Source organism: Scyliorhinus canicula, chromosome 8, assembly GCF_902713615.1.
Source record: "Scyliorhinus canicula chromosome 8, sScyCan1.1, whole genome shotgun sequence".
Lineage (NCBI taxonomy): Eukaryota > Metazoa > Chordata > Chondrichthyes > Carcharhiniformes > Scyliorhinidae > Scyliorhinus > Scyliorhinus canicula.
In genome coordinates, this window is record NC_052153.1 from 107,927,168 (window position 1) to 107,950,238 (window position 23,071).

General features: G+C 46.6%; 1 long non-coding RNA gene across 1 annotated transcript in view; it reads right to left on the bottom strand.

Moving 5' to 3' along the window:
• The window catches only part of LOC119970436, a 147,434-nt gene extending 126,565 nt beyond the window's left edge, over nt 1-20,869 (bottom strand). Inside the window, exon 1 of the long non-coding RNA XR_005461615.1 lies at nt 20,587-20,869. This is a non-coding gene — a long non-coding RNA (uncharacterized LOC119970436). The remainder of the gene's footprint in view (nt 1-20,586) is intronic.
• Between the last annotated feature and the right edge of the window lie 2,202 nt (nt 20,870-23,071).

Consider the following 23,071-nt stretch of genomic DNA (forward strand, 5'->3'; position numbering starts at 1 on the left):
GTGGAGGAGGAGGTTGGTGGATTGTTGGGTGCAGCACGCAGACAGGACCCGGGTGCTGGTGATGCCCAGGAGGCGGCACGATGGCACCGGCGAGGACAGCGGACACGTGACGCCTTGGTGGCAGCAAGATTCACGCGCCGTGCGTGTCGTCACCGCTGAACACCAACAGAACCACCTGCATCGCCAGTCGCGAAGACGGTCAGCGCACAACTGCCACCCCCCCCCCCCCCACTCTGCATGCACTGCTCCAATTCTAAATCACACTTACCACTGGGGCCAGACGGTATGGCACGACATTGATCAGTGCCATGTTGAATGATGACAGCCCGCTCTGCGGTGAGCTGTGAGCTCAGAATCGTTAGACAAAGTCTGACTCATGGCAATAGCTGAACCATCCATCTCGATGGTCGCTGAGTTAGTCACTGACACTCCATCACGTGCCCGCGTGGGGTAGCTGTGGGAGGGGGTGTGGGGAGGGGGGGGGGGGGGGGGGAAGGGACTGCACACCCGGCACCGAAGTTTTACCGTTCGTCAACCCCAGCGACACTCAGTCACCATCACGATCCCTGTGGCAATGGAAAAATCACACAGTCTTACAAGTTAGGTGCAACAGTGAGTTTAATGGTTAACATTATGTACAGATGCCCTAGCCCCTACAACTAATCTGTGCTCTTCACCCGTGCCAACTTACTATGTGTCCCTCTTCGTTGCCTTGCGGGCCCTACCACTACGTCTAAGTGAATCCCCAGATGATACAGCAGGAGTGGAGGAGGACTGCTGAGAATCACCCCCTCCGACATATCTCCCCGTCGGCACTCGTTTCCTGGGGCGACCCGGCCTTGATGGGCCAGGCTGCTCCGCGGGCGTTTCGGATGACGTGGTGCCACCCTGCTCTGCCTGCTGCCCACCCGATGCACCAGGGACGGGACGGGGGGAGGTTGAGCGTTCAGGGACGTCCCGTGATGGAGTTAATGGGACGGGTCCCAGAACCTCATCCTCCCTCGGGGAGCCCGGTGGCCCCCGGGCCTCACTGTGGGACAGAGGTGCGAGCGGGGAGGTGCCCCGTCGCCCCACCGACACCTGGCGCTGCCAGTCCTGGAGGCCTGAAACCGTATCGATCAGGGTGCGAAGGTTCGCAGAGACGGAGTCCAGGGAGTGAGACATTCCCGCCAGGGACTGTGCGACCTCAACCTGTGAGTGCGTGAGCACGTGTGACAGGCGGTTGATGCTCTCCGCGACTGACTGCTGGGACTGTGCCATGGCGTGCTGGGACTGGGCCGTGACCTGCTGAGACTCGACCAGGGCCCGTAGCGCGCCGGCAATGTTATGCTGGCTCTGGCGCATTGCTGCCTGTGAGAGGGCAACCCTGTCCAGGGCCGAGGATGACGCGTGCACATTAAGCCCAATGCCTTGCAGAACCTGACCCATGGCCGAAACCGTTTCACCCATTGCATCGACCGCGGACGCCACCCGTGCGGTGTCGGCCTGGGTGGCTGCCATGAGCGGCACCACTTCCTGCTCCTGGACTCCTCTGACTGCGTCTGCAGCTGCTGGAAGACGGCCCTCATCCCGTCATTGTGTCCCTGGGTTTCAAAATGTATCGGCTCTGCGGGTGGTCGAGTAAATCCAGGAACCCGGGAAAGGTCTAGGAGCCAGCTGAATGCTTGGCCTGGGCTGCCCTCCGACAGTCCAGCCCCTCGGCTGCTCCGACCTCCACCTGCTGTACCGGCTCAGCTGTGTGGTACACACCAAGCCGTGACCCAGGAGCCTCATCACTTAATTGGCCAACCGAGGTGAGTGTCTCTGGGATGGTGGATGGTGTGGGAGATAGTAGTGCCGCAAGCTCCAGGTCCTCGTCTGTCACTATTTCCGCAGTGTCGTCATCCCAATCATATCCGGCCGCAGGGCGCCTGCGGCCCATGTCTTCTTCTCCCTCATGTGGGTCTGCTGACTGTGTCGCCGTGTGTGCGTCCTGCTCGATGGTCCCGGGTTGGGAGGATGGCACTCCTGGCTGACCTCCTGCCACCCTCTGGCGTGCGGCCCTGGGTGCGGTGGTGGTGGCGGATGTCCGGCTGGGTGTGGCCACAGACGGCCATGGATGTTCGGCAGCACGCCCTAGGGAACAGAATAAGACGGGGTTATTTAGACACGCTCGGCCGGGCGTTGGATAGTCCAGTGGGCTGAGTGTGAGGGGAGAGAGGATGGGGGGGTCCAGTGGGCTGAGTGTGAGGGGAGAGAGGATGAGTGGTCCAGTGGGCAGAGTGTGAGGGGAGAGAGGATGGGCTGGGAGGGGGGAAGGGGTTGTCATGCAGGGTTGTCTCACTTGGTTCTGCACCGCCAACCTCGCATTGCGCGACCTCCCGGGTGCCAGATCCCCCAGCAAGGTCCAGTGCCCTCTGCTCAAACGCGGTCAGGGGGTGCATAATGAGAGAACCCCCTCCGGTCCTGTTGCGTTCCCGGTTGTTGTGAGCAGTCTTGTCCTGTTGGGGGGGGCATAGATAGATCATCACAATTCGGCAGGTATCAGGGCGTTCAGATATTGGCACAGGTTGGGGGGAAAGTTGCAGCTACACCACGACATCTCTCCAGGGGGTCGCAGCGCTCAGGTGGGTCTGTGACAACTTTGTTAACCACCCTCCACTCACTCTCACCCCCCCCACCTCTCCCCCTCGTGCCCGGGGGGGGAGGTGGGTGATGAGGGACTTGGGGGGGGGGGATTGTTGTGACCCGGGGCCACCCTCTTGGCACTTACCGTGGCAGCCCTGGTGAGGTCGTGGAGCTTCTTCCGGCACTGCTCCCCAGACTGAGGGGTCTGGCCCACAGCACTGACTGCTGTACCCCCCTCATGCCAGGCCCATCGCACAACGCTGGCAGGGTGGTGATGCCCTCTTCTAGGGCAGATGATGCTCCTCCGTTGCTCCACCTCATCGAGGAGGGTCTCGAAGTCAGTCTCTCCGAACCTCGGGGCTGACCTCTGTGGCTCTGTCATCTTCTCTCCCTCTGTTGATTTTGTCGCTTGCGCCTTTTTATGATGCGGAGCGGCTTCATTCTGCCGTCATTCGGGCGTCGCTCGCTTCTGGCGTCATCGCCCACGTGGTTCCCCCGGCCCCGCTCCTAGCCCATTTCCAGGGCCTGAATCGCTCGTGAACGGGGCCGTGGGGAGCCGTTGTGAAACTCGGCCGAGTTCACGACGGCCTTCCCGATTTTTCGCGGGAGTGGAGAATTCCGCCCATTATTCTTCCTATTTGAGCCAAGCCAGAGAGTGCTGTCAAGCTATTCAACAGTGAAGAGCTTCACACTGTGCTGATCACTCTCTTACTTGAAGTACATACATGTGCATTACAGGAGGCAGTGAGGGAGGCTGGGGGGGGGGGGGGGGGGGGGGGGGGGCGCGCTGGTCACAGGCTAGTGATTAGGAATAATCCTCTAATTTATACACCTCTTCCTAGTTAGGCATGTTGAAGCTACTTGTGATATTCTGTACTGAGAAAAGCCAACTCAACAGGACTAATTGTTCTGTGTAATTCAACCACAGAGAGGAAGATGCTGGTGACAAGGAAGTTCCTGCCCATTCTGTTGATTTCCAAATGGAAGAGAATGAATAGCTAAGAGACATGGCTATGTAGCCAGTGCTGACACTGTACAGGAGGGGATCATCACCAAACCTGTCCCAGTGCAAAATAAATTTATGTATCTCCCAATTTCCATTGATCTAGTCCCTTGCGAGCAACTTTCAAATAAAGAACCTTGTATGGTTGTTATCACAATTACTCAGGGTAATGCCTCTCCCACAATGGAGAGAATCAATATCAATGTGTTTGACTCAGTTACATTAAAATAGCTGAAACCCTCACTACCATAACCATAGATCTCAACATATTATAAACACACATGATATGACACACAACCTGGCCTCCTCACATAAATGACAGTGCCTATAATAGAGGTGCCAAAGCCACCATCCTGTGCATAATCAAATCATGCCCACAGCACTGAGAGTGACATTACAACCTAAGACTTTACACTCTACATACTGATAGGATTGTGTGTGCCAGCAAACGTGTAGATAAGGCATACCATGCAGAATGAGCTCACAACTGTGCAACAACAATTTTTAGAATGAATTTGTGTACCATCCATTCCAACTAATAGTCCAGTTTCTAGAGTGGACACCACATGGAACATTCCAGGCTTCCATAAAGCTCTGCTACCCTCACAAAGCACATCCCCTACAACCTGGAAGGTAGCAGAGACAGCAGGTGAGCAATATGCCCAAGAGCATACGGATTCTTACACCGAGGCCAATGTGTGACACTACCATGTGGATGAATGATTTGCACCCAGCAGACATGTTTGACATGCACCTGCTGCCCAGCATCTGTTCATGGAGTCTGATCATGAAAACACCCTTAAATCAACTTTAGATGAAAAGATACACGGAGCATCTCAATGCTTGAGCCATTGAACACTGGGGGCGGGATTCTCCGGCGGGTTGGAGAATTGCCCCGGGGGGGGGGGGGGGGGGGGGGGGGGGAATCCCGCCCCCCCGCCGTTCGCCGAATTCTCCGGCACCGGAGATTCGGCGGGGGGTGGGAATCGCGCTGCCGCTCGCAGCGGCCCACCCGCCGATTCCCGCTAGTTCTTTGCCAGTCCCACCGGCGATGATCAGACTAGGTCCCTTACCGGCGGGATCTGGCGGTGTGGGCGGGTTCCGGGATCCTGGGGCGGGCACGGGGCAATCTGGCCCCGGGGAGTGCCCCCATAGTGTCCTGGCCCGCGATCGGGGCCCACCGATCCGCGGGTGGCCTGTGCCATGGGGGCACTCTTTTCCTACGTATCGGTCGTGTCAGCCTCCGCAATGGCCGACGCGTAGGTGAACATCCCCCTGCACATGCGCGGGGATGATGTCAGCAGCCGCTGATGCTCCCGCGCGGATTCTCACCGGCCGGTGGAGTCCCTTCGGCCCCGGCTGGCGTGGCACCAAAGGCCTTCCACGCCAGCCAGCGGGGCGCAAACCACTCCAGCGTCGGCCTAGCTGCTGAAGGTACGAAGGATTCCACACCTTTGGGGCTGGCCGACACCGGAGTGGTTCACGCCATTCCGTCCCGCCAGGAACCCCCGCCCCGCCGGGTATGGGAGAATCCTGCCCTGGATTCTTGGGTGATAAATGAGAGAAGGAAGAAGCCTTTCAATGCCTGATAATCATAGAATCCACAGTGCAGAAAGAGGTAATTTGGTTAATCGAGTCTGCACTGACCCTTCGAAAGAGTATCCTACCTGGGCCCACTTCCCCGTATTCCCACCTAACCTTCAGACACTAAGGGGCAATTTAGCATGGCCAATCCACCTAACCTGCAGATCGTTGGGAGTGTGGAAGGAAACTGGAGCACCCGGCAGAAACCCACGCAGTCACGGGGAGAACGTGCAAACTCCACAGTCACCCAAGGTCGGATATAAAGCCGGGTCCCTGGTGCTATACTGCAGCAGTGCTAACCGCTGTGCCACCATTCTGCCATATGGTCACATATTTACTCTTGATGACTTAACCTTGAGATGGACCCGAGTATGCCATTTTCATTATCAATGGTGAGAACACCCTTCATAGTGCTACCATTTGTTTGGAGTTCTGTTGTGTACAAACACACACCAAGTCATCCGAGTGTATGTAAATATATTTAAAAAGTACTCACAGGTACACAGTGTGAAAAGTGGAACCAATGTGAACCCATTAGTGTTCTAGGTGAGATGGTGTCCTGTGCCCACACACAGTCCTGCACAGTGTCCCTAGTGCTGCCTCAGAGTAGGTGGAGGCAGACTGCTCACTTCTCAATCTAGATGGCAATGAGGAACGTGATGGCCAGCCAGGTCATGCAGGCACCGATTAGGGACCACCTTCAAACAGCAGCCTCCATGTCTCTGCATGGGTAGCCTACATGCAGAGCCTACTCACACATGCAGAGCAGACAAATTCTTTGGCGGGGCTGGGGAGGTGTAAGAGGCTCCCAGTACGTTCACCCTCCTCAGTAACCTTCACAGCCCTGGGTTGACCTTCAGATAGGGTTGATGGGGCAGGCTGTCTGGTGTGCACGAGTCATCCATTCAAGCAGCTGCTATGCCAAAAGTCTGACCATCCTGTTGAGGGTACACAGCTCCTCATGTATTCCATAGATGTCAGCACATATACCCTCAGCAGAGCTCTCCAGGCTACTGAGGCATGGTTGAACCCTTTCCTGGTCAAGATGCTACTTTTCCATCCACTCCGAGTGCTGCTGTTGCATGTGTCTCTTCATGGGACTGGCCAACCTCCCAGGGTCAGAGCTCTTGCAGTTGAACTCATCATGCTGATGGACTTTTCCATTTGCAGTCCTTGACCTCCTACTACCTCTGTAAAAGTTTTACCGGTGTCCACACATCTGCTGCTAATTTTCCACATACAGTTCTCCAAAAGGTGACTCCTAAGGCTTCATGTTCCTGCCCACTCGAGCACCATCATTACTTTCTTCCTTCTTCTGAGGGAGATTGTGCACAGATGTCCCAGATTCTGACATGTCCTGCACCACCATTACCGCTATGCACCCAGTGATTTTAACACAGCCCTTATCACCACTACCGATGATTCACCATCACCAACAGGCTCTGCCAGCCTGGCAATTTCCATGGCCATTTGTTCAACCGAGTGAGGCTGGCTCATCCCCATTTCAGGCCATCTCCTTAGCATTCTCGGCCCTTTTCGATTGCAAAGACACCATTGCTTTATGGTTACCTGATATATAGTGCATGCGGTGATATTTCTCTTCACTTTTTCTGTGCAGCACTATGTTCTGTGCACACCTACATGAGCTGTGTACACATGCAAGCTTCAATTCTGAAACAGAAGTGTGTGCCAGCTCTCACATCTCAGCTGCAGCAAGGCAGACATGACCCTTCCATGGGGTTCTGTGTGCATGAGCCAAGCTACTCACCTTGCTGGGACACAGCAGGTCATTGAACCTTTCCTGGGCTGTATCCTTGAGTGCTGATTGTTTCCTATTTCGCTCACCACAGACATTATTTGAATGCAGACTTTTTGGTTGCTGGAGGAGCAGTACAGTGGCCAGCAGCATACAGGACAGGTGTCCTCTTCTGGATATCTTCCACCAACATTTGGAGGTCCTGAACATAAAAACGTGGGGCAGCTGGAACCATCTGTTTCCATTCTGTGTGACATTCTACTGATAAAATTACACAGAGTAAAGGGTAATGAGCCATTCAGATTGTAGTGCACTCATTCACTTTTACATGCTTCAATGCACTCACTAATCCTTTTCGCTATATCATCACTGATTATTGTTAAGGTGTGATGGAGAAAATGTCTCTGCATAAATGCTGGGTGCCATGTATGTTGTGGCTATTACTCCAAAGTAGCATGCTGTGCTCTGTGATTGACATCCTTCTAGTTTACTCCCTCTTAATCACACTGTTATGCCATAACAGTATAGTAATAATAATCTTTCAGCATACAGATGAGAGAAACTAAGTCAAAGCTCAACCGTAAGGGCGCATCCTGATAGATGGGTGGCAAAAGGGCAAGTGGATGAGATAATTGCCATGGCATCCACTGAGACTTGGCAGCTAACTACAGAATACCAGGTAATGATGGCAAGATGATGCCATCTCCCATGGCTGTCTTGTGAATCCGTTCCATGGTTTCAGTACAGTTCGCTGTGAATAAGCAGCAAAAATCACAATATTTTCCTGTGGAAAGCCCATGATGGGACTTCTGTTCCAGTTCAGTTAATAGTTGGACAACATTTAAAGAGTTCCCGTTCACCTGACAAGTCAATTATGTCTCCTCCAAGGCACATGAACTTCACCATGGATGTCCAACCTTTCAAATGGGACTTTCTGACAGCCTGCATTTTATCTGTAACTGAGTCACTCAACCCATACCAAGCCTGCCTCCAGCGCCTCACCTCCTCTGGAGTTGCCCGCCCAACCTCTTGTAGCTTCCCCTACCCCAGACTAAAATGTTGATGCTTGGTCAGATATTTTTAAAAGTCGGGTCCACGGGGCAGATGACGAGCGGTTGAAAATCCAGGTCTTAATCTACTGTATGTAATGTACTCCCTCCCCAGTTCATATACAAGTCATGGGAAGGGGGGTCATCAATTTGGGTGGGGGGGGGGGGGGGGTGCAGGGTTGCGGGTTGTTGAAAGGAAAGGGTTGGCTCTGAGCAAAACCTGCCTTCCTGCTGTCCAGTCCCTCGATCAGGTGCTAGTGAATGAAAGAAACCCTCCAACGTCACCCCACATGATGAGTTCCATGCCTGCCAATGCTGAATACCAGTGGCGGCAGGATGAGGCCCTTCAGTGGCATTAATTGTTCACTTGAGGACTTCAATTGGTGTCCAGGTAGGAAGGTTACCGCAAGCCTCCCTGCCCCAGACGTAATCAGGAGAAGGTGGGCAGGTAGCCGAGTCTGTACCCACAAGCTCCAGCCCAATCAAAAGCCCCTCTGAATTTGCCTCTGTGGGGGAGGGAGGTTAAATTCTGCCTGACATGTCTGGACCTCAGGATCTTTATCACTCACTTAATTATGGCTTTGGGTAACTAAACTGAGAATTAATTGCCTTCTCTAAAATGTTACAAAATCCAGCATGCCCCAGTGTGATTGATGCTGAAGAATCATGATGAAAGTTGAAGTACTACTTGCTATGATAATTTAAATTTGATGGAATCCACTAATGATGGAGACATACTTTTAGTGTATTAATATTATATTCACATTCTGAACTCAACCTAAATAGTTTTTAACTATAAATACTGTGATAAAGGTAGTCACCTAAAGACATAAAATGTCCATCTTATCTTTCTTATGGTATTGATTTTTATATCATTTAACCATGATTTGATTCCTGAAAAAATGTCTTTGCAATAAACAATCTCTATTGATGCAAGAAAATTCCTGTAGGCAGAAACTGTATTCCTGGCCTGTACATGCAGGCTGAAAGTACTGCCTGTACATGCAGGCTGTATTCCTGGCCTGTACATGCAGGCTGAAAGTACTGCCTGTACATGCAGGCTGTATTCCTGGCCTGTACATGCAGGCTGAAAGTACAGTTTACCTGTCGGCAAAAAAGAAAATCTGAAACCTGTCCTGTTTTTGCCAATTATGCTTGCTGCAAGAAATTATTATGGCAGAACCTCCACTGCACACAAGGTAAACCAGCCTTTGGCACTGGAGGCAATAGCAACATCATGGTACTGCCAACAAAGACTTTGCTTTCTCCCTCTAATCACACTGGCATCTGCATCCCCTCCCTTGGTACAAGTTTGGAAATAATTCATGCTGCTGCCTTGAACCCTTGTCCCTTTCCTCTACCATGCTTCAGTTCCCAATGCTCCGTCCTTCCGACTTCCAGCTGTTCTGGGGAATGAGATGTTGTACCGTGCAGGGATTATTAGTAATAAATTTGCCAACCTAAGTCTCACAAAACATCTTGAGGAATTCCTGCACACAGGAGCACAGGGTAGAAATTATGCCAGCTGAACTTAAAATGTATGTGAGTGTATGCACCATGTGCATCACCATATCTGGAACTTTCTGATCTCCTTGGCATCTGTTCCTTTGCCTCCTCTTCCGTTAAATACAAGGAAAGCGTGTGGAGAACTGCTAACAATCGCCACATTTTCAGTTATATTCTAGTGGGTTTGGCAACATTGGAAGCAAACAAAAATGATCATCTAACTTCTTCACACCAGCTGCAAGGTTTTATAATGTATTTACTCATCCAGTTATCTAATACATATTCTACAACAACATAATTTATTGTGATTTTAGTTACATCGACTAATGTTGTACAAAACAAACAGAAACCCGCTGTTTGAGCAGTTTATAAGTACATGTGATGCAAAATTTAATAAAACAAAACAATACTGCTATTAGGTGCCTCTTTGCTTTTGGAAATATTTAAATCCCGTTCAAGTTGCATTCTGTGTTAGGGACCGACTGTTAAGCTCCAATAATTCTGCATACATTCATTAAAAAATAGTATCAATTTGATTGACAACTGTTCTCTGAATGCCTCAAGCGCTCTCAATTGCACCAGACAAAGCAGCCAGATTCGCTGACAGACACAGGTCACGTTAAATTGAACTGCACGGTTTCAGTTAGAAAAGGCATGAAGCTAATCATCAGGAATTCATGCTCTGAAGCACAAGCCTTTGAAGTTCAAAATCTTGAAACATGATCTCGCTCATCATGCCATCACTTAGTCGATAAACAGAGAAAGCAGGGATAGTTCATTTTTAAATTTTTAACAATTCCAACAATTATTGTTCTTAATACATTCATTAAACTCCGATCAGGTATTTTGAATGTGAAGAAGGCACTTTAAAGTTATCTCCTTTGTATTTTGATTAAAAATCTCTTCTTTACCAGGGTATTTTCTATTGATTTTATGGATAATTTATAACTGTTTATCAATTTAACAATGTAATTTGGCAATCTCTAGTCATAAAAGTGGGCAGAGTAAGTCACCCTGTAGAAAGTGAGAGCTGACCTTGAAGTGAGAAATATTGCAAATAAACACTCTGGCTTTTTGGAAAGCTGACTTTCAAATGCCACCACCATTTGGCTACACAGGTGCTGTTTATAGAAATATCTGTCTACATGCTCTTTGACATTCTCCTCACACTACATGCTCAATTTGTGCGTATTGAAATCCATCCCAGATTTGTGCAGTATTCTAAATCTGTCTTTGGCTTTCACTCGCTGTTCCAAGACTGCCATCCATCAGCAGGTGCTGATACTCAACGCCTCAAAGGAAGCACTGTGAGGTTGCATACCATCTGAAGGGCAATGGCCAGCAGAGAGCCAGCTGAAGTTGGATCGTGTATCAAAAAACATGATGACATCTGCTGCAGCCAGTAAAAGCTGCAGTCATATTGGAGAAAAGAAGAGTTTACACTTTGAGCTCACACCTTTTACACCTGTTTCCCAATCTGTGATGGTAACAAGATAAGCTGATCAGATTGTTATATAATCATACGGATCCTTGGGCTTTTCAGAGGATTTTATGGTTTTATAGCTTGCTAAAACACAGAAGTTATGCAAAGCCTTTCAAAATCACTTTGCACCACACTCCAGGTAGCCTGGCAAGATCTTGGAGAAGGAGGTGTTTTCTGCAATTACATAGGACATAGAACATAGAACATACAGGGCAGAAGGAGGCCATTTGGCCCATCGAGTCTGCACCAATCCACTTAAGCCCTCACTTTCCCCCCCCATTCCCTGTAACCCTAACCGTTTTGGTCACTAAGGGCAATTTATCATGGCCAATCCACCTAACCTGCATGCCTTTGGACTGTGGGAGGAAACTGGAGCACCCGGAGGAAACCCACGCAGACACGGGGAGAACATGCAGACTCAGCACAATGACCCAGCAGGGAATCAAACCTGGGACCCTGGTGCTGTGAAGCCACAGTGCTAGCCACTTGTGCTACCGTGCTGCCCACCAATTATACCAGGACTGAGGGAATTTAGATATGTGGAGTGTCATGTGAGAGTACCTTTAAGAAATGGGTGTTTAAGAAATGTACCTATAGGAAATGGGTGTTTATTAGTTCTGTCTGAGTGTGGGTGAAGCTGGGCTGTCAGTCAGCTTTTTACTTTCATTTTAGGCTGTTTGCTGCAGGGTGTGTTTAGTTTTGTTTGGAGCTGAAGCCAGACCAAGCAGGTGTACTATTATTCTCTCTGCCATGAAAAGACTATCTCTAGATCATTTGGTGAATTCAGAATTGTAAATATTTTCAGTAGAGAATGTAAACCTGATGTGCTTCTGTTAAAATATGTTTATTCTGTCATCTGGATGTTGTTTGGGAAGTTATTAAGGATTACTTAGTGTTGTATTCTTTGGAGGTTGTATTTGAATTAATGGTTGCTAAGATGTTCACTATATGTTTCAAAAAGGTTAACTTGAGTTCATAGAATAAACATTGTTTTGCTTCAAAAATTACTTCTCCATTTCTGCTGTACCACACTTGTAGAATGGGCCGTGTGCTCCCCATACTACAATCTATTAAAAGTTGTGGGTCAGGTGAACTCTATGATACACTTTGGGGTTCTCTAACCCCTGGCCCATAACAAATTGGGGGCTCGAGGGGGATAAAAGTCTATCTATTGCATTGGCTTAGTGAACGTAAAGACAGTGAGGGGTGAGCATATTGCGGGTGCTTTTCAAGTGTGGTATTTTAGTTTAAGTAGGGAGTGTGTTGTGGACAATGGGTCTTTCAGAGGCTCTGAAGTTTTTTGGGGTCGAGTCGGTCATACTCAGTACCTCACAAACAGAGACTGAAAGCAGACTGTTAGATTTGGCAAAAACATTGCAGTTAACATTACCTGACAAATTGTGAAACGATGAGGTCATTATGGTGGTGGCTAAGCATTTAAAGTTGCCTGAAACACAGTCTGACTCATTGGAAATGGCAAAAATTCAGGTATAAATTAAACAAATGGAACATGAAAAAGAATTACAGCAGCTTGAATACGAAAGGGAGAGAGAGGAAAAAGAAAAGGAGAGAGAAGAAAGGAGAAAAGAAAGAATAGCCCTAACAGAACAAAAAGAAAGATAAAGGGAGATACAGATCAGGGAAAAAGATAAAGAGAGAGAGTTTGAACTTCAGAAAATGGCCATGAAACATGACAGTCAGTTAAAATTGGCAGACATAAAGGGAAACGTACAGTTGGATGATAATGATGAGGATAGTGAGAAGGCGTCATAGTCGAAGGCTTGGTGGGGATCTACGTAAATATGTCCAAGCATTGCCAAGGTTTGATGAGAAGGAGGTAAAAGCCTTTTTCATTTCATTTGAGAAGGTAGCCAAACAAATGAAATGGCCACAGGACATGAGGGTATTACTGATTGAAACAAAGCTGATAGGTAGGGCTAGTGAAGTGTTTGCATCACTACCGGAGGAGGTATGAGGAGGTGAAAATATCCATCTTAGGTGCATATGAACTGGTGCCTGAAGCCTACAGACAAAGGTTTAGAAATTTAAGGAAAGAATTTGGTCAAACATACATGGAGTTTGAAAGGCTCAAAGAGAGTAATTTTGATAGGTGGCTAAGGGCTTTGAAAATAGACCAAACGTATGAGGCTCTCAGAGAAATTATGCTTTTGGAGGAGTTTAAAAATTAAATTCCTGATGTAGTGAGAAGTCATGTGGAGGAGCAGAGGGTTAAAACTGCGAGGTTAGCAGCAGAAATGGCGGATAATTATGAATTAGTTCATATCAAAGCTTGGTTTCCGACATCAGTTTCAGCCTGTGAGGGATAGAAACTGGGGACATGAGAAACACTCAAGTGGTAGCACGGTAGCGCAAGTGGATAGCACTCTGGCTTCACAGAACCAGAGTCCAAGGTTCGATTCCCCGCTGGGTCACTGTCTGTGCGGAGTCTGCACGTTCTCCCAGTGTCTGCGTGGGTTTCTTCTGGGTGCTCCAGTTTGCTCCCACAGTCCAAAGACGTGCAGGTTAGGTGGATTGGCCATGATAAATTGCCCTTAGTGTCCAAAAAGGTTAGGAGGGGTTATTGGGTTACGGGGAGAGGGTGGAAGTGAGGGCTTAAGTGCGTCGGTGCAGACTCGATGGGCCGAATGGCCTCCTTCTGCACTGTATGTTCTATGGTAAAGGTAAAGCTGATCTGATGGGAGATAATAAGGAGAGTGTACCTCAGATTAAAAATGAAATCCAGGACGGTGGAAAAGAAATGAAACTGTCATAAACTAGGCTATGTAAAGTCACAGTGTGGTGGTTGAAGAAATGCACTGGGAAGGGTGATGTGGTAAAACAGGATAAGACAGTGGGGTTTGTGAAAGTGGTACTGGAAAGCCCAAGTGAAGTGAAGGAGGTGCAAAAGATTGTACAGCCTGATCAAGAGGTGATTGATCAGAAGGTGCCAGATGTTTTTAAAGAATTTACGTATGTGGTTAAAGTTTACTCATGTGTATCAGGAGGAGCAGGTAAATAAGTCACAATTTTAAGAGATACGCGAGCTAGTCAATATTTAATGGTAAGAGATGAGGAGTTATATAGTTTGGGAAGAATGTTGCCAGAAAAGGTGGTAATATGTGGAATTCAGGGTGAGAAGAGTAGTGTTCAGTTATATAAGGTAAGGTTGGAAAGTCCAGTGAAGAATGTTGAAGAGGTAGTAGGAGTGATAGAGAAACTATCTTGTCCAGGAATACAGTTTATCTTGGGAAATGATATAGCTGGATCGCAGGTGGAAGTGATGCCTACTATGGATGATAAGCCAGTGGAAAATCAGACAACTGAAGTGTTGAAGGATGAATATCCTGGGTTTTTCCGGATTGTGTAGTAACAAGGTCGCAATGTCACAGGTTAAGTCAAGAGGAAAAATCAAAGAGTGAAGATGAAGTTGAAGTGCAATTATCAGAAACAATTTTTGATCAGATGGTTGAAAATGAACAAGAACAGGTGGAGGATGAGGCGGATATTTTTAGTTCAGGAAAAGTGGCAGAGGTACAACAGAAAGATATAGAAATAAAACAGATGTATCAGAAAGCATATACGGAAGAGGAATTTGAGTGCATACCAGAGTGTTATTACTGTAAAAGTGATGTCTTGATGAGAAAATGGAGACCTTTACATATGCAGGCAGATGAAAAGGGGCAGATGTCTATCAAGTAGTATTGCCAGTAGGGTATAGAAAGGAGGTGTTGCGAGTTGCACATGAGGTACCAGTGGGAGGTCATTTGGGGATAAGGAAAACTCAAGCTAAAATCCAGAAACATTTTTATTGGCCTGGACTACATAAAGATGGAGTTAAATTTTGTCAATCATGCCACACATGTCAAGTGAGAGGGAAACCTCAAGCAGTGATAAAACCAGCACCCTTGATACCCATTCCAGCATTTGAGGAACCTTTTACAAGGATCCTAATTGATTGCATAGGACCGCTTCCGAAAACAAAAAGTGGGACTCAATATCTTTTGACTATAATGGATGTGTCTACTAGGTTTCCAGAGGCCATTCCAGTATGTAATATTACAGCTAAAAAGATTGTGGAGGAGTTACTTAACTTCTTTACTAGATATGGACTACCCACAGACATACAATGGGATCAAGGATCAAATTTTACCTCCAGGTTATTCCAAGAAGTTATGGATAGCTTAGGAATACAACAATTTAAATCAACTGCGTACCATCCAGAATCGCAGGGAGCGTTAGAAAGGTGGCATCAGACATTAAAGACAATGTTGAGGGCTTATTGTCAAGATTATCCAGAGGATTGGGATAAAGGAATTCCATTCATACTGTTTGCAATTAGGGATGCACCTAATGAGTCAACCAAATTCAGTCCTTTTGAACTAATTTTTGGTCATGAAGTAAGATGACCACTTGAATTGATTGAGGAAAAATTGGTGAGTGAGAAATTGGAAATTACATTATTGGATTACGTGTCAAATTTTAGGGAATGATTAAATAGAGCAGGTGAATTGGCTAGCCAACATTTAAAAGTTGCACAAAGTGTGATGAAACGAGTAGCGGACAAGAAATCCAAAGTTCGCAGTTTTGCCTGTGGAGATACAGTTTTAGTAATGTTACCAGTGGTAGGTGAACCCTTAAAAGCTAGGTTTTGTGGACCTTTTCAGATTGAAAGGAAATTAAATGAGGTGAATTATGTGGTAAAAACACCAGATAGAAGGAAAACTCACCGAGTGTGTCATGCGAATTTGCTCAACAGGTACTTTGAAAGGGAAGGAGAGAAAAAGGAAGAGATTTTAATGATTTTAACTCAAAGTGATGAACCAAATCCAGATGACTGTGAATTTGACATACCTCAAATTAAATTGGAAAACGAGGATGTTCTTAAAAATTGGGCTAAATTATTGAGTTACCTTCCAGAGGAAAAACAAACTAACCTGAAAGAGTTATTGATATCACATGGGCAGGTTTGTTCAGATAAATTGGGAAGTACTAAAATGGCTCTACATGATGTGGATGCGGGAAAGGCTGTTCCAATCAAACAACATCCATACAGACTTAACCCTTTCAAATTGCATATGTTCACAAAGAGATTGAGATTATGCTTAGAAATGGCATAATTGAAGTGGGTTGCAGCCAATGGAGCTCACCCATAGTGATGGTACCTAAACCAGATGGTACCCAACGGTTGTGTGTGGACTACAGAAAGGTTAATGTAGTTACCGGAACGGACTCTTATCCTATCCCACGTTTGGAGGATTGCATTGAAAGTGGGACAATCAGCTTTTATTTCCAAACTGGATTTACTTAAAGGTTACTGGCAGGTACCTTTATCTAAAAGGCGAAGAAGATTTCAGCTTTTGTGACTCCAGATGGTACATACCAATTCAAAATTATGCTATTTGGCATGAGAAATGCCCCAGCCACATTTCAACGGTTAACTAACAAAGTTGTTTCAGGATTACCCAATTGTGTGGTATATATCGACGATCTGGTAATTTTCAGCCAGACATGGACAGAACATTTAAAACATCTAATGGAGTTATTTGATCGACTTCAGGAGGCGGGTTTGGTGATAAACCTAGCCAAAAGTGAATTTAGAAAAGCCCAAGTCACTTTCCTTGGCCATACAATCGGACAGGGTCGAATGGTCACACGGATGTGAAACCAACAGTTATTGAGGAGTTTTCAATACCCTCAAGGCAAAGGGAAATAATGCGATTTCTTGGCATCAGTGGATTTGATCGAACATTTGTGCAAAAGTTTTGTAGCGTGATTGCTCCACTGATGGACTTGCTGAAGAAGCATCGGAAGTTTCAATGGACAGCGGAGTTTCAACAGGCATTTGACTGCCTGAAAGCTGTGATAACCAATGCTCCTGTGTTGGAGAATTATAAGGGACTCTGTGATCAGATTGAACTAAAGTATCTGACTTTAAAGAGAAAAGCCAAGGCGTAGAGAAATGGACGGATCGTGCAGAGACCTTTTTGTTCAAAGAGATTATCAATCGAGAAGGATTTCAGTTGGAGGAAGAAAAACGAAAAAGAAAATGGACTACATTATTATACCTTTTGCGTGTGTTGCTTTTTGAAACAAAAAAGTATATTTACTGTGTGCATTTTTTGACGGATAGTGAAAAGGTGAAAAATTAACCCATCTTGAAGTTGATGGTTTATTTTTTTTCTTGGGGGGAGGTGTCATATGTGAGTACCTTTTAGAAATGAGTTGGCTGGTTTGGCTCACTGAGCTAAATCGCTGGCTTTTAAAGCAGACCAAGCAGGCCAGCAGCACGGTTCGATTCCCGTACCAGCCTCCCCGGACAGGCGCCGGAATGTGGCGACTAGGGGCTTTTCACAGTAACTTCATTGAAGCCTACTCATGACAATAAGCGATTTTCATTTAATTTTCATTTTCATTAAGAAATATACCTTTAAGAAATGGATGTTTATTACTGATGTCAGTGTGTGGGTGGAGCTGGGCTGTCTGTCAGCTTTTTATTTTCATTTTAGACTGCTGCAGGGTGTGTTTTCATTTTGTTTTCAGTGTTGGAGCTGAAGCCAGACCAAGCAGGTGTACTGCTATTCTCTCTGCCATGAAAAGTCTATCTCTTGATCATTTGATGAATTCAGAATTATAAATGTTTTTAGTAGTGAATGTGAACCTGATGTGCTTCTGTTAAAAGGTGTTTCTTCTGTCTTCTGGGTGTTGTTTGGGAAGGTATTAAGGATTACTTAGTGTTGTATTCTTTGGGGGTTGTATTTGAATTGATGGTTGCTAAGATGTTCACTGCATGTTTCAAAAAGATTAACTTGAATTCATAGAATAAACATTGTTTTGCTTTAAAAATTACTTTTCCATTTCTGCTGTACCACACCTGTAGAGTGGGCCGTGTGCTCCCCATACCATAATCTATTAAAGGTTGTGTGTCAGGTGAACTCTATGATACACTTTGGGGCTCTCTAAACCCTGGCCCATAACAGGAGTTACTAGATAAGCTGGGATTGTTCTCCTTAAAATGGAGCATGGAGACTTCATAGAGGTGTGCAAAATTATGATGGGTTTTGATACTGTATGCAAGAAGAAACTGTTTCCACTGAGCAGAGGATCAGTAACCAGAGGAGGCAGATTTAAGTTAATTGCCAAAGGAACAAGAGGAATGATGACATGCATGGTTGTTACACAGTGAGTTGTTTTGATCTGGGTGGCACTATCTGAAAGACTGATATAAGCAGATTCAATAGTAATCTTCAAAAGTAAGTTGAACATATACCTGAAAAGGAAAAAAGATCTGTCGGGCTATGGCGAAAGAATGGAGGAGTGAGACTAATTGGATCGCTCTTTCAAAAATCAGCACATGACATGATACAGTTTGGCAGATTTCTGTGCTGTATGATTCTGGGTTCTAATCTCAATCCTCTGCTAAAATCATCTTGTGTCAACGTGCAACATTGAACCTTTGAACAGCAGAAATAGAATACTATCCATGTGTGTGTATCAATACCACTGTCTAAGGACAAAAAATGAGTTAGGAATATTTGTCAATGGATAGAATCACTCAAGATCTGGCTTCTGAATTATTTTCACTGCACTTGTATTTTCTATATTTCCACTTGGAAATATATCATACTTACTTCTGTAATATGGCTTAAAGAAGGGCAAGGATGGCAGCTCAATATTCCTCGTTAAGGATTTTCCGATGAGGTAGACAGGATGATTAAAAGGAATGGTGGGGTTGCAATATTGGTTAAAGAAACATTACAAAGGCAGCGCGTGGCGCAATGGTTAGCACTGCTGCCTCACGGCACCGAGGTCCCAGGTTTGATACCAACTCTGGGCCACTGACCGTGTGGAGTTTGCACATTCTCCCCATGTTTGCGTGGGTTTCGACAACCCAAAGATGTAGATGGATTGGCCACGCTAAATTGCCCCCATATTGAAAAAATTTAATTGGGTACTCTAAGTTACAAAAAAACCAGAAACAAATACAGTTTTGAGAATGGTTGATATATTGGAAGGACAATCAAATGAATCCAAATGGATTAACCTGAAGAACAAAGGAGGGCAATCACTTTACTGGGAATGTACTATGAACTCCCAAGATGCCAGAAGGAGATAATTACGGCCAATTTCTGAGCTGCTGAAAAAAAATACAATAGTAATGAAAAGTGATTTGCACTACAAAGAAAATAAAGACTTGCTTGTTTACACTTTTCCCAACCATGGGCGTCTAGAAGTATTTTACAGTCATGGAAGTATTTTTGAGGTCTATTCACTGTTGCAATGTAGAATATGTAGCAGCCAATTTTCTCTCACAAACAAAAAATGTTAATGATCAGAGAATCTATTTTTGGGATGTTGATTGAGGGATGAATATTATCAGGGAGTCAGGGATATTTCCCCACCCTTCTTTGAAATCAGGATTATTTGACCTTTTATGTCCACCTGAGAGGGCAGATATGGTTTCCATTTAATATCCTATCCAAAAGACAGCACTCCATCATTACTGCACTGGAATGTTAGGAACAATCTAACGGAAAGGTTTTAAGTGTCATTTTTGTCGGGTTTTGCTGGGAATTTCTCCCCGGCACTGATGGCGAGTTCCCCACCCCTATCTAACCTCACTTAGGGTGTGATCTACTGGCCTTGTTGCTTTCTCGCTTGAGTGTGACACAGCCGTTAGACGTCAAAATCGGGAATCCCACCAGGTGCCGATCAGTTAACCGGCCCATTCCCATTGGTGTGATCAGGACCATACTGTGGCATGGTGAGAAACCAAGGGCGCGATTCTCCGCAAATGCGGAGAGTCGTAAAGGCTGCCGTGACTGTGTTTCACGGCAGCCTCCGTGCCCCCTCCCGGGACACGATTCTCCCCCCCGGGTGGGGCTAGCAGCGCGGCCCCGTGAAGCACGGCATCGCGGGCTTAGCGACCGTTGCTAAGCCCGCGCGCCAAGCATCATGGCGGCTGACGCGCACGATGACGGCTGGACGGCTCCAACCCGCGCATATGCGTCAAGCCCGCGCATGCGCGGGCCGTCATGCCCCTCAGCCGCCCCGCGGGGCAGAGGAACGAAGAGTGCGCGGGTATCGGACCCGCTGCCCACGATCGGTGCCCACCGATCGCAGGCCCATGCCACTCTTGGCATGGCCGTGGTGCGGCCGTGCCAATCGGTGCCATGGTTGTCCGGGACGGCACTTTGCGGCCGTTTTCACGAACGGTGAGAGCAGGTGTGTTTGCGTTCGTGAAAACGGCCGTAAAGGCCTGGGAACCCGGCCCATCGGCCTGGGGAGAATCGCTGTTTGCCGTAAAAAACGGCGAGCAGCGATTCGTGTCGTGGGGCGTCCGTGGGGGGGGGGGGGGGGGGGGGAGGGGGGGGAGAATAGCGGGAGGTCGGGAAAAATGTCGGGAAGGCCCTCCCGCTATTCTCCGACCCGTCGTGGGCAGCGGAGAATCGCGCCCCAATAATCACCAATTATTGAACCAAGGCCTTCTCCATGGACAATGCCATTCCCTGTTCACTTCACCATCTTTAAACAGCAATAGAATATTCAAAGCACTTCTACAAGCTCAAACAATGCTAATAGAAATCAAACAGCAACTAACCAGAAAGCGGTTGTTGATCCCTTTAAATAGTGCTGGTGGAGAATCCTTCCTGCTACTGAATGAATATTCAACTGTACGTGTTTAAGAGAGGGTGTTAGCAGGAGCACCGATGCATAAAATAGTGGTGCTTGTGTCAAATCCACATCATATTTTGACTGATGCCATGGCCTAACTACTCTTCATAATTCAGGTACCTCTTCCTAATGCTTGCACCAACCCTCCTTCCTCCAAAAAGGTATTCAGCACAGGCTGCACTAGAAGCATGTGCGTGCTGTGCTGACGTCGTTTTCAAGTAACCCTGATGGAAGTTTACACAAATGGGCCTGGACTAAGGACAGGATTGGTTTCTGCTGTGATCTCACCCACAAGTGAATTACCGCTGACGTTCAGAGTTAAAGTTCAAACAAAAAGAACAGTCACTTTGTTGAGATAACAGAAGGCTGTAATTGCTGCAGAAACCATACTTTGACATGAATTATTGCCACCAGAGGGGTCAGGGGAGAAAGCTGGATAACAAAGCTCAGTCACCTCACTGCTTTAATGAAGAAAAGGTTATATGTTAGAATGCTTTCCTCCTTCCCCACAAATATACTTTAAAATGTGATTTCATATGAGGGAGTTCATAACCAAGGAATTACTGTATGAACCGAACCATCCAACTACCCAGTTTCACTGCTTGTGGCTGTTAGGGCAGCTGTCGCAGCAATTTTAGCCTCCTTAATCTCAATCACATGATCCGCAGTAGATCATCCCACGGTTCACTTTCCTGCCTCGGGAAATGGATACCTGAAGCATCTGTGCTGATTGCTGGCCAAAGAACTGCTATCTGCTGTTCATTTATTTCCTGACAGAACTGAACTTTCCATTTTAAAATAGTTACAAGGGTTTTATGCCAGCACATTTTGTCAGTGGAACAAACTACGGAATATCCATAACTGGCAGGAAGTCTCAATAAATTGTATTTGAAAGAAATAATTAAAATGCAAATGTACAAGATGTCTGTGTTTGCACTTTCCTACAGAAAATTGGATTTAGCAATTCGGAGACAGTCCACTGTCTCATGACAAAAATGAACCTTCGCACTGCAAGCATGGAAAGTGAAAAGCACAAACTGAATTTCATCCATTTCATATTATTTATCGTTCAAAGGGGAAGATTTGCTGCTCTCTTTGGCAAGGAGTTTAGGCTAATTTTGTTCCAATCCTGAGATTGGCTAATCTCAGCACAGAAGGGTGCACAGAACCAATGTTAACGGTGACTCCCCAATGGAACGATGGCTTGAAATTAGTGCGGCGCCGGTGCTCTGGCCTCAGTATCTTAGTTGGAACCTTTAGCTGTTTCAGGGGCAACGCTACTTTAAAATGCAATTCAGGGGCCTATGTACAGTGTATGGAATTAATTAAGTTGTGGATGTGCCGGAACTTTGTAGCTGAGGCCATGAGGTCCTTAAAGGAACCATACTGGAGGCCTTACAAAAATCTTTTTTCAGAGATGTGGGGCTAGATTCTCCTCTGGCTGGATGCTCCATTTTGCCGGCAGCCCGAGTGTTTCCCGACGGCGTGGGGCTGCCCCACAATGGGAAACCTCATTGACCAGCTTGCGTAATGAAGCATCCCACAGAAATGTGGCACGGCGGGGCGGAGAATCCAACCCGTAGTTTCCTGTTCTTTGAAACTGCAAGCTGCATGGAAGCATAGCTTGATATTCAGAGCTCACTGGGTCAATGCAAATGAGACCTGGACCTCCATATTAGACCACACAACAGCAACATAATAGGCAAGTGGGGTGGCTTTGACTCTGCAAAGTGATTTTGCAGTAAGAGTACAAATGGCTCCCACATTTTTACATTCGTCAAAACAATTTCAGCATCAAACTTTCCCACATCCAGTGTATCAAAGGCCCAGATGCACATTATCCATGCTGTTTGTAACATTTCTGTCTTAATTGAAGATTAAGGCAGTGTCAAGTGTATTGTTAATATTAACTTAATGCAAAGCACAAAGGATTGTCATCCCAGTTTGATACAAACAAGATTTCTAGTATTGCTCATCTTCGTGAAAAGCAGCCAGTGAGTTTATCCTCGAGCATGCACACTGCAGTGGCTGCTCCTCGAGCTTCTGTTGAATTTCATTGAAACGCTGCATTAGGCCATGTGGAGAATTCAAATCAGAGATGACTGGAAGCTCAGGGTCACATTTACAAACAGAATGCAGCTGTTAAGCAAAGCAGTCATCCGGGGTGCGATTGGAAGGGTGTTTCTCGACAGCCGTGTTGGTGAGATAGCAGCTTGTATTGAACGGCACTTAGTGCCAAAAATGAGCCCCCGTGAGCGTCTCACTATTACTGGGTTGTCTTGCCGTCTGATTCACCAGACTTGCACATCAGCACCTCACTACCAACAAGGGTGAACTGCTTTTAAAAGCTCCCTCATCACTCACTCTCAGGCTTGACAGATCGCAGACTTGCTCCTCGCTTGGAGGATGTC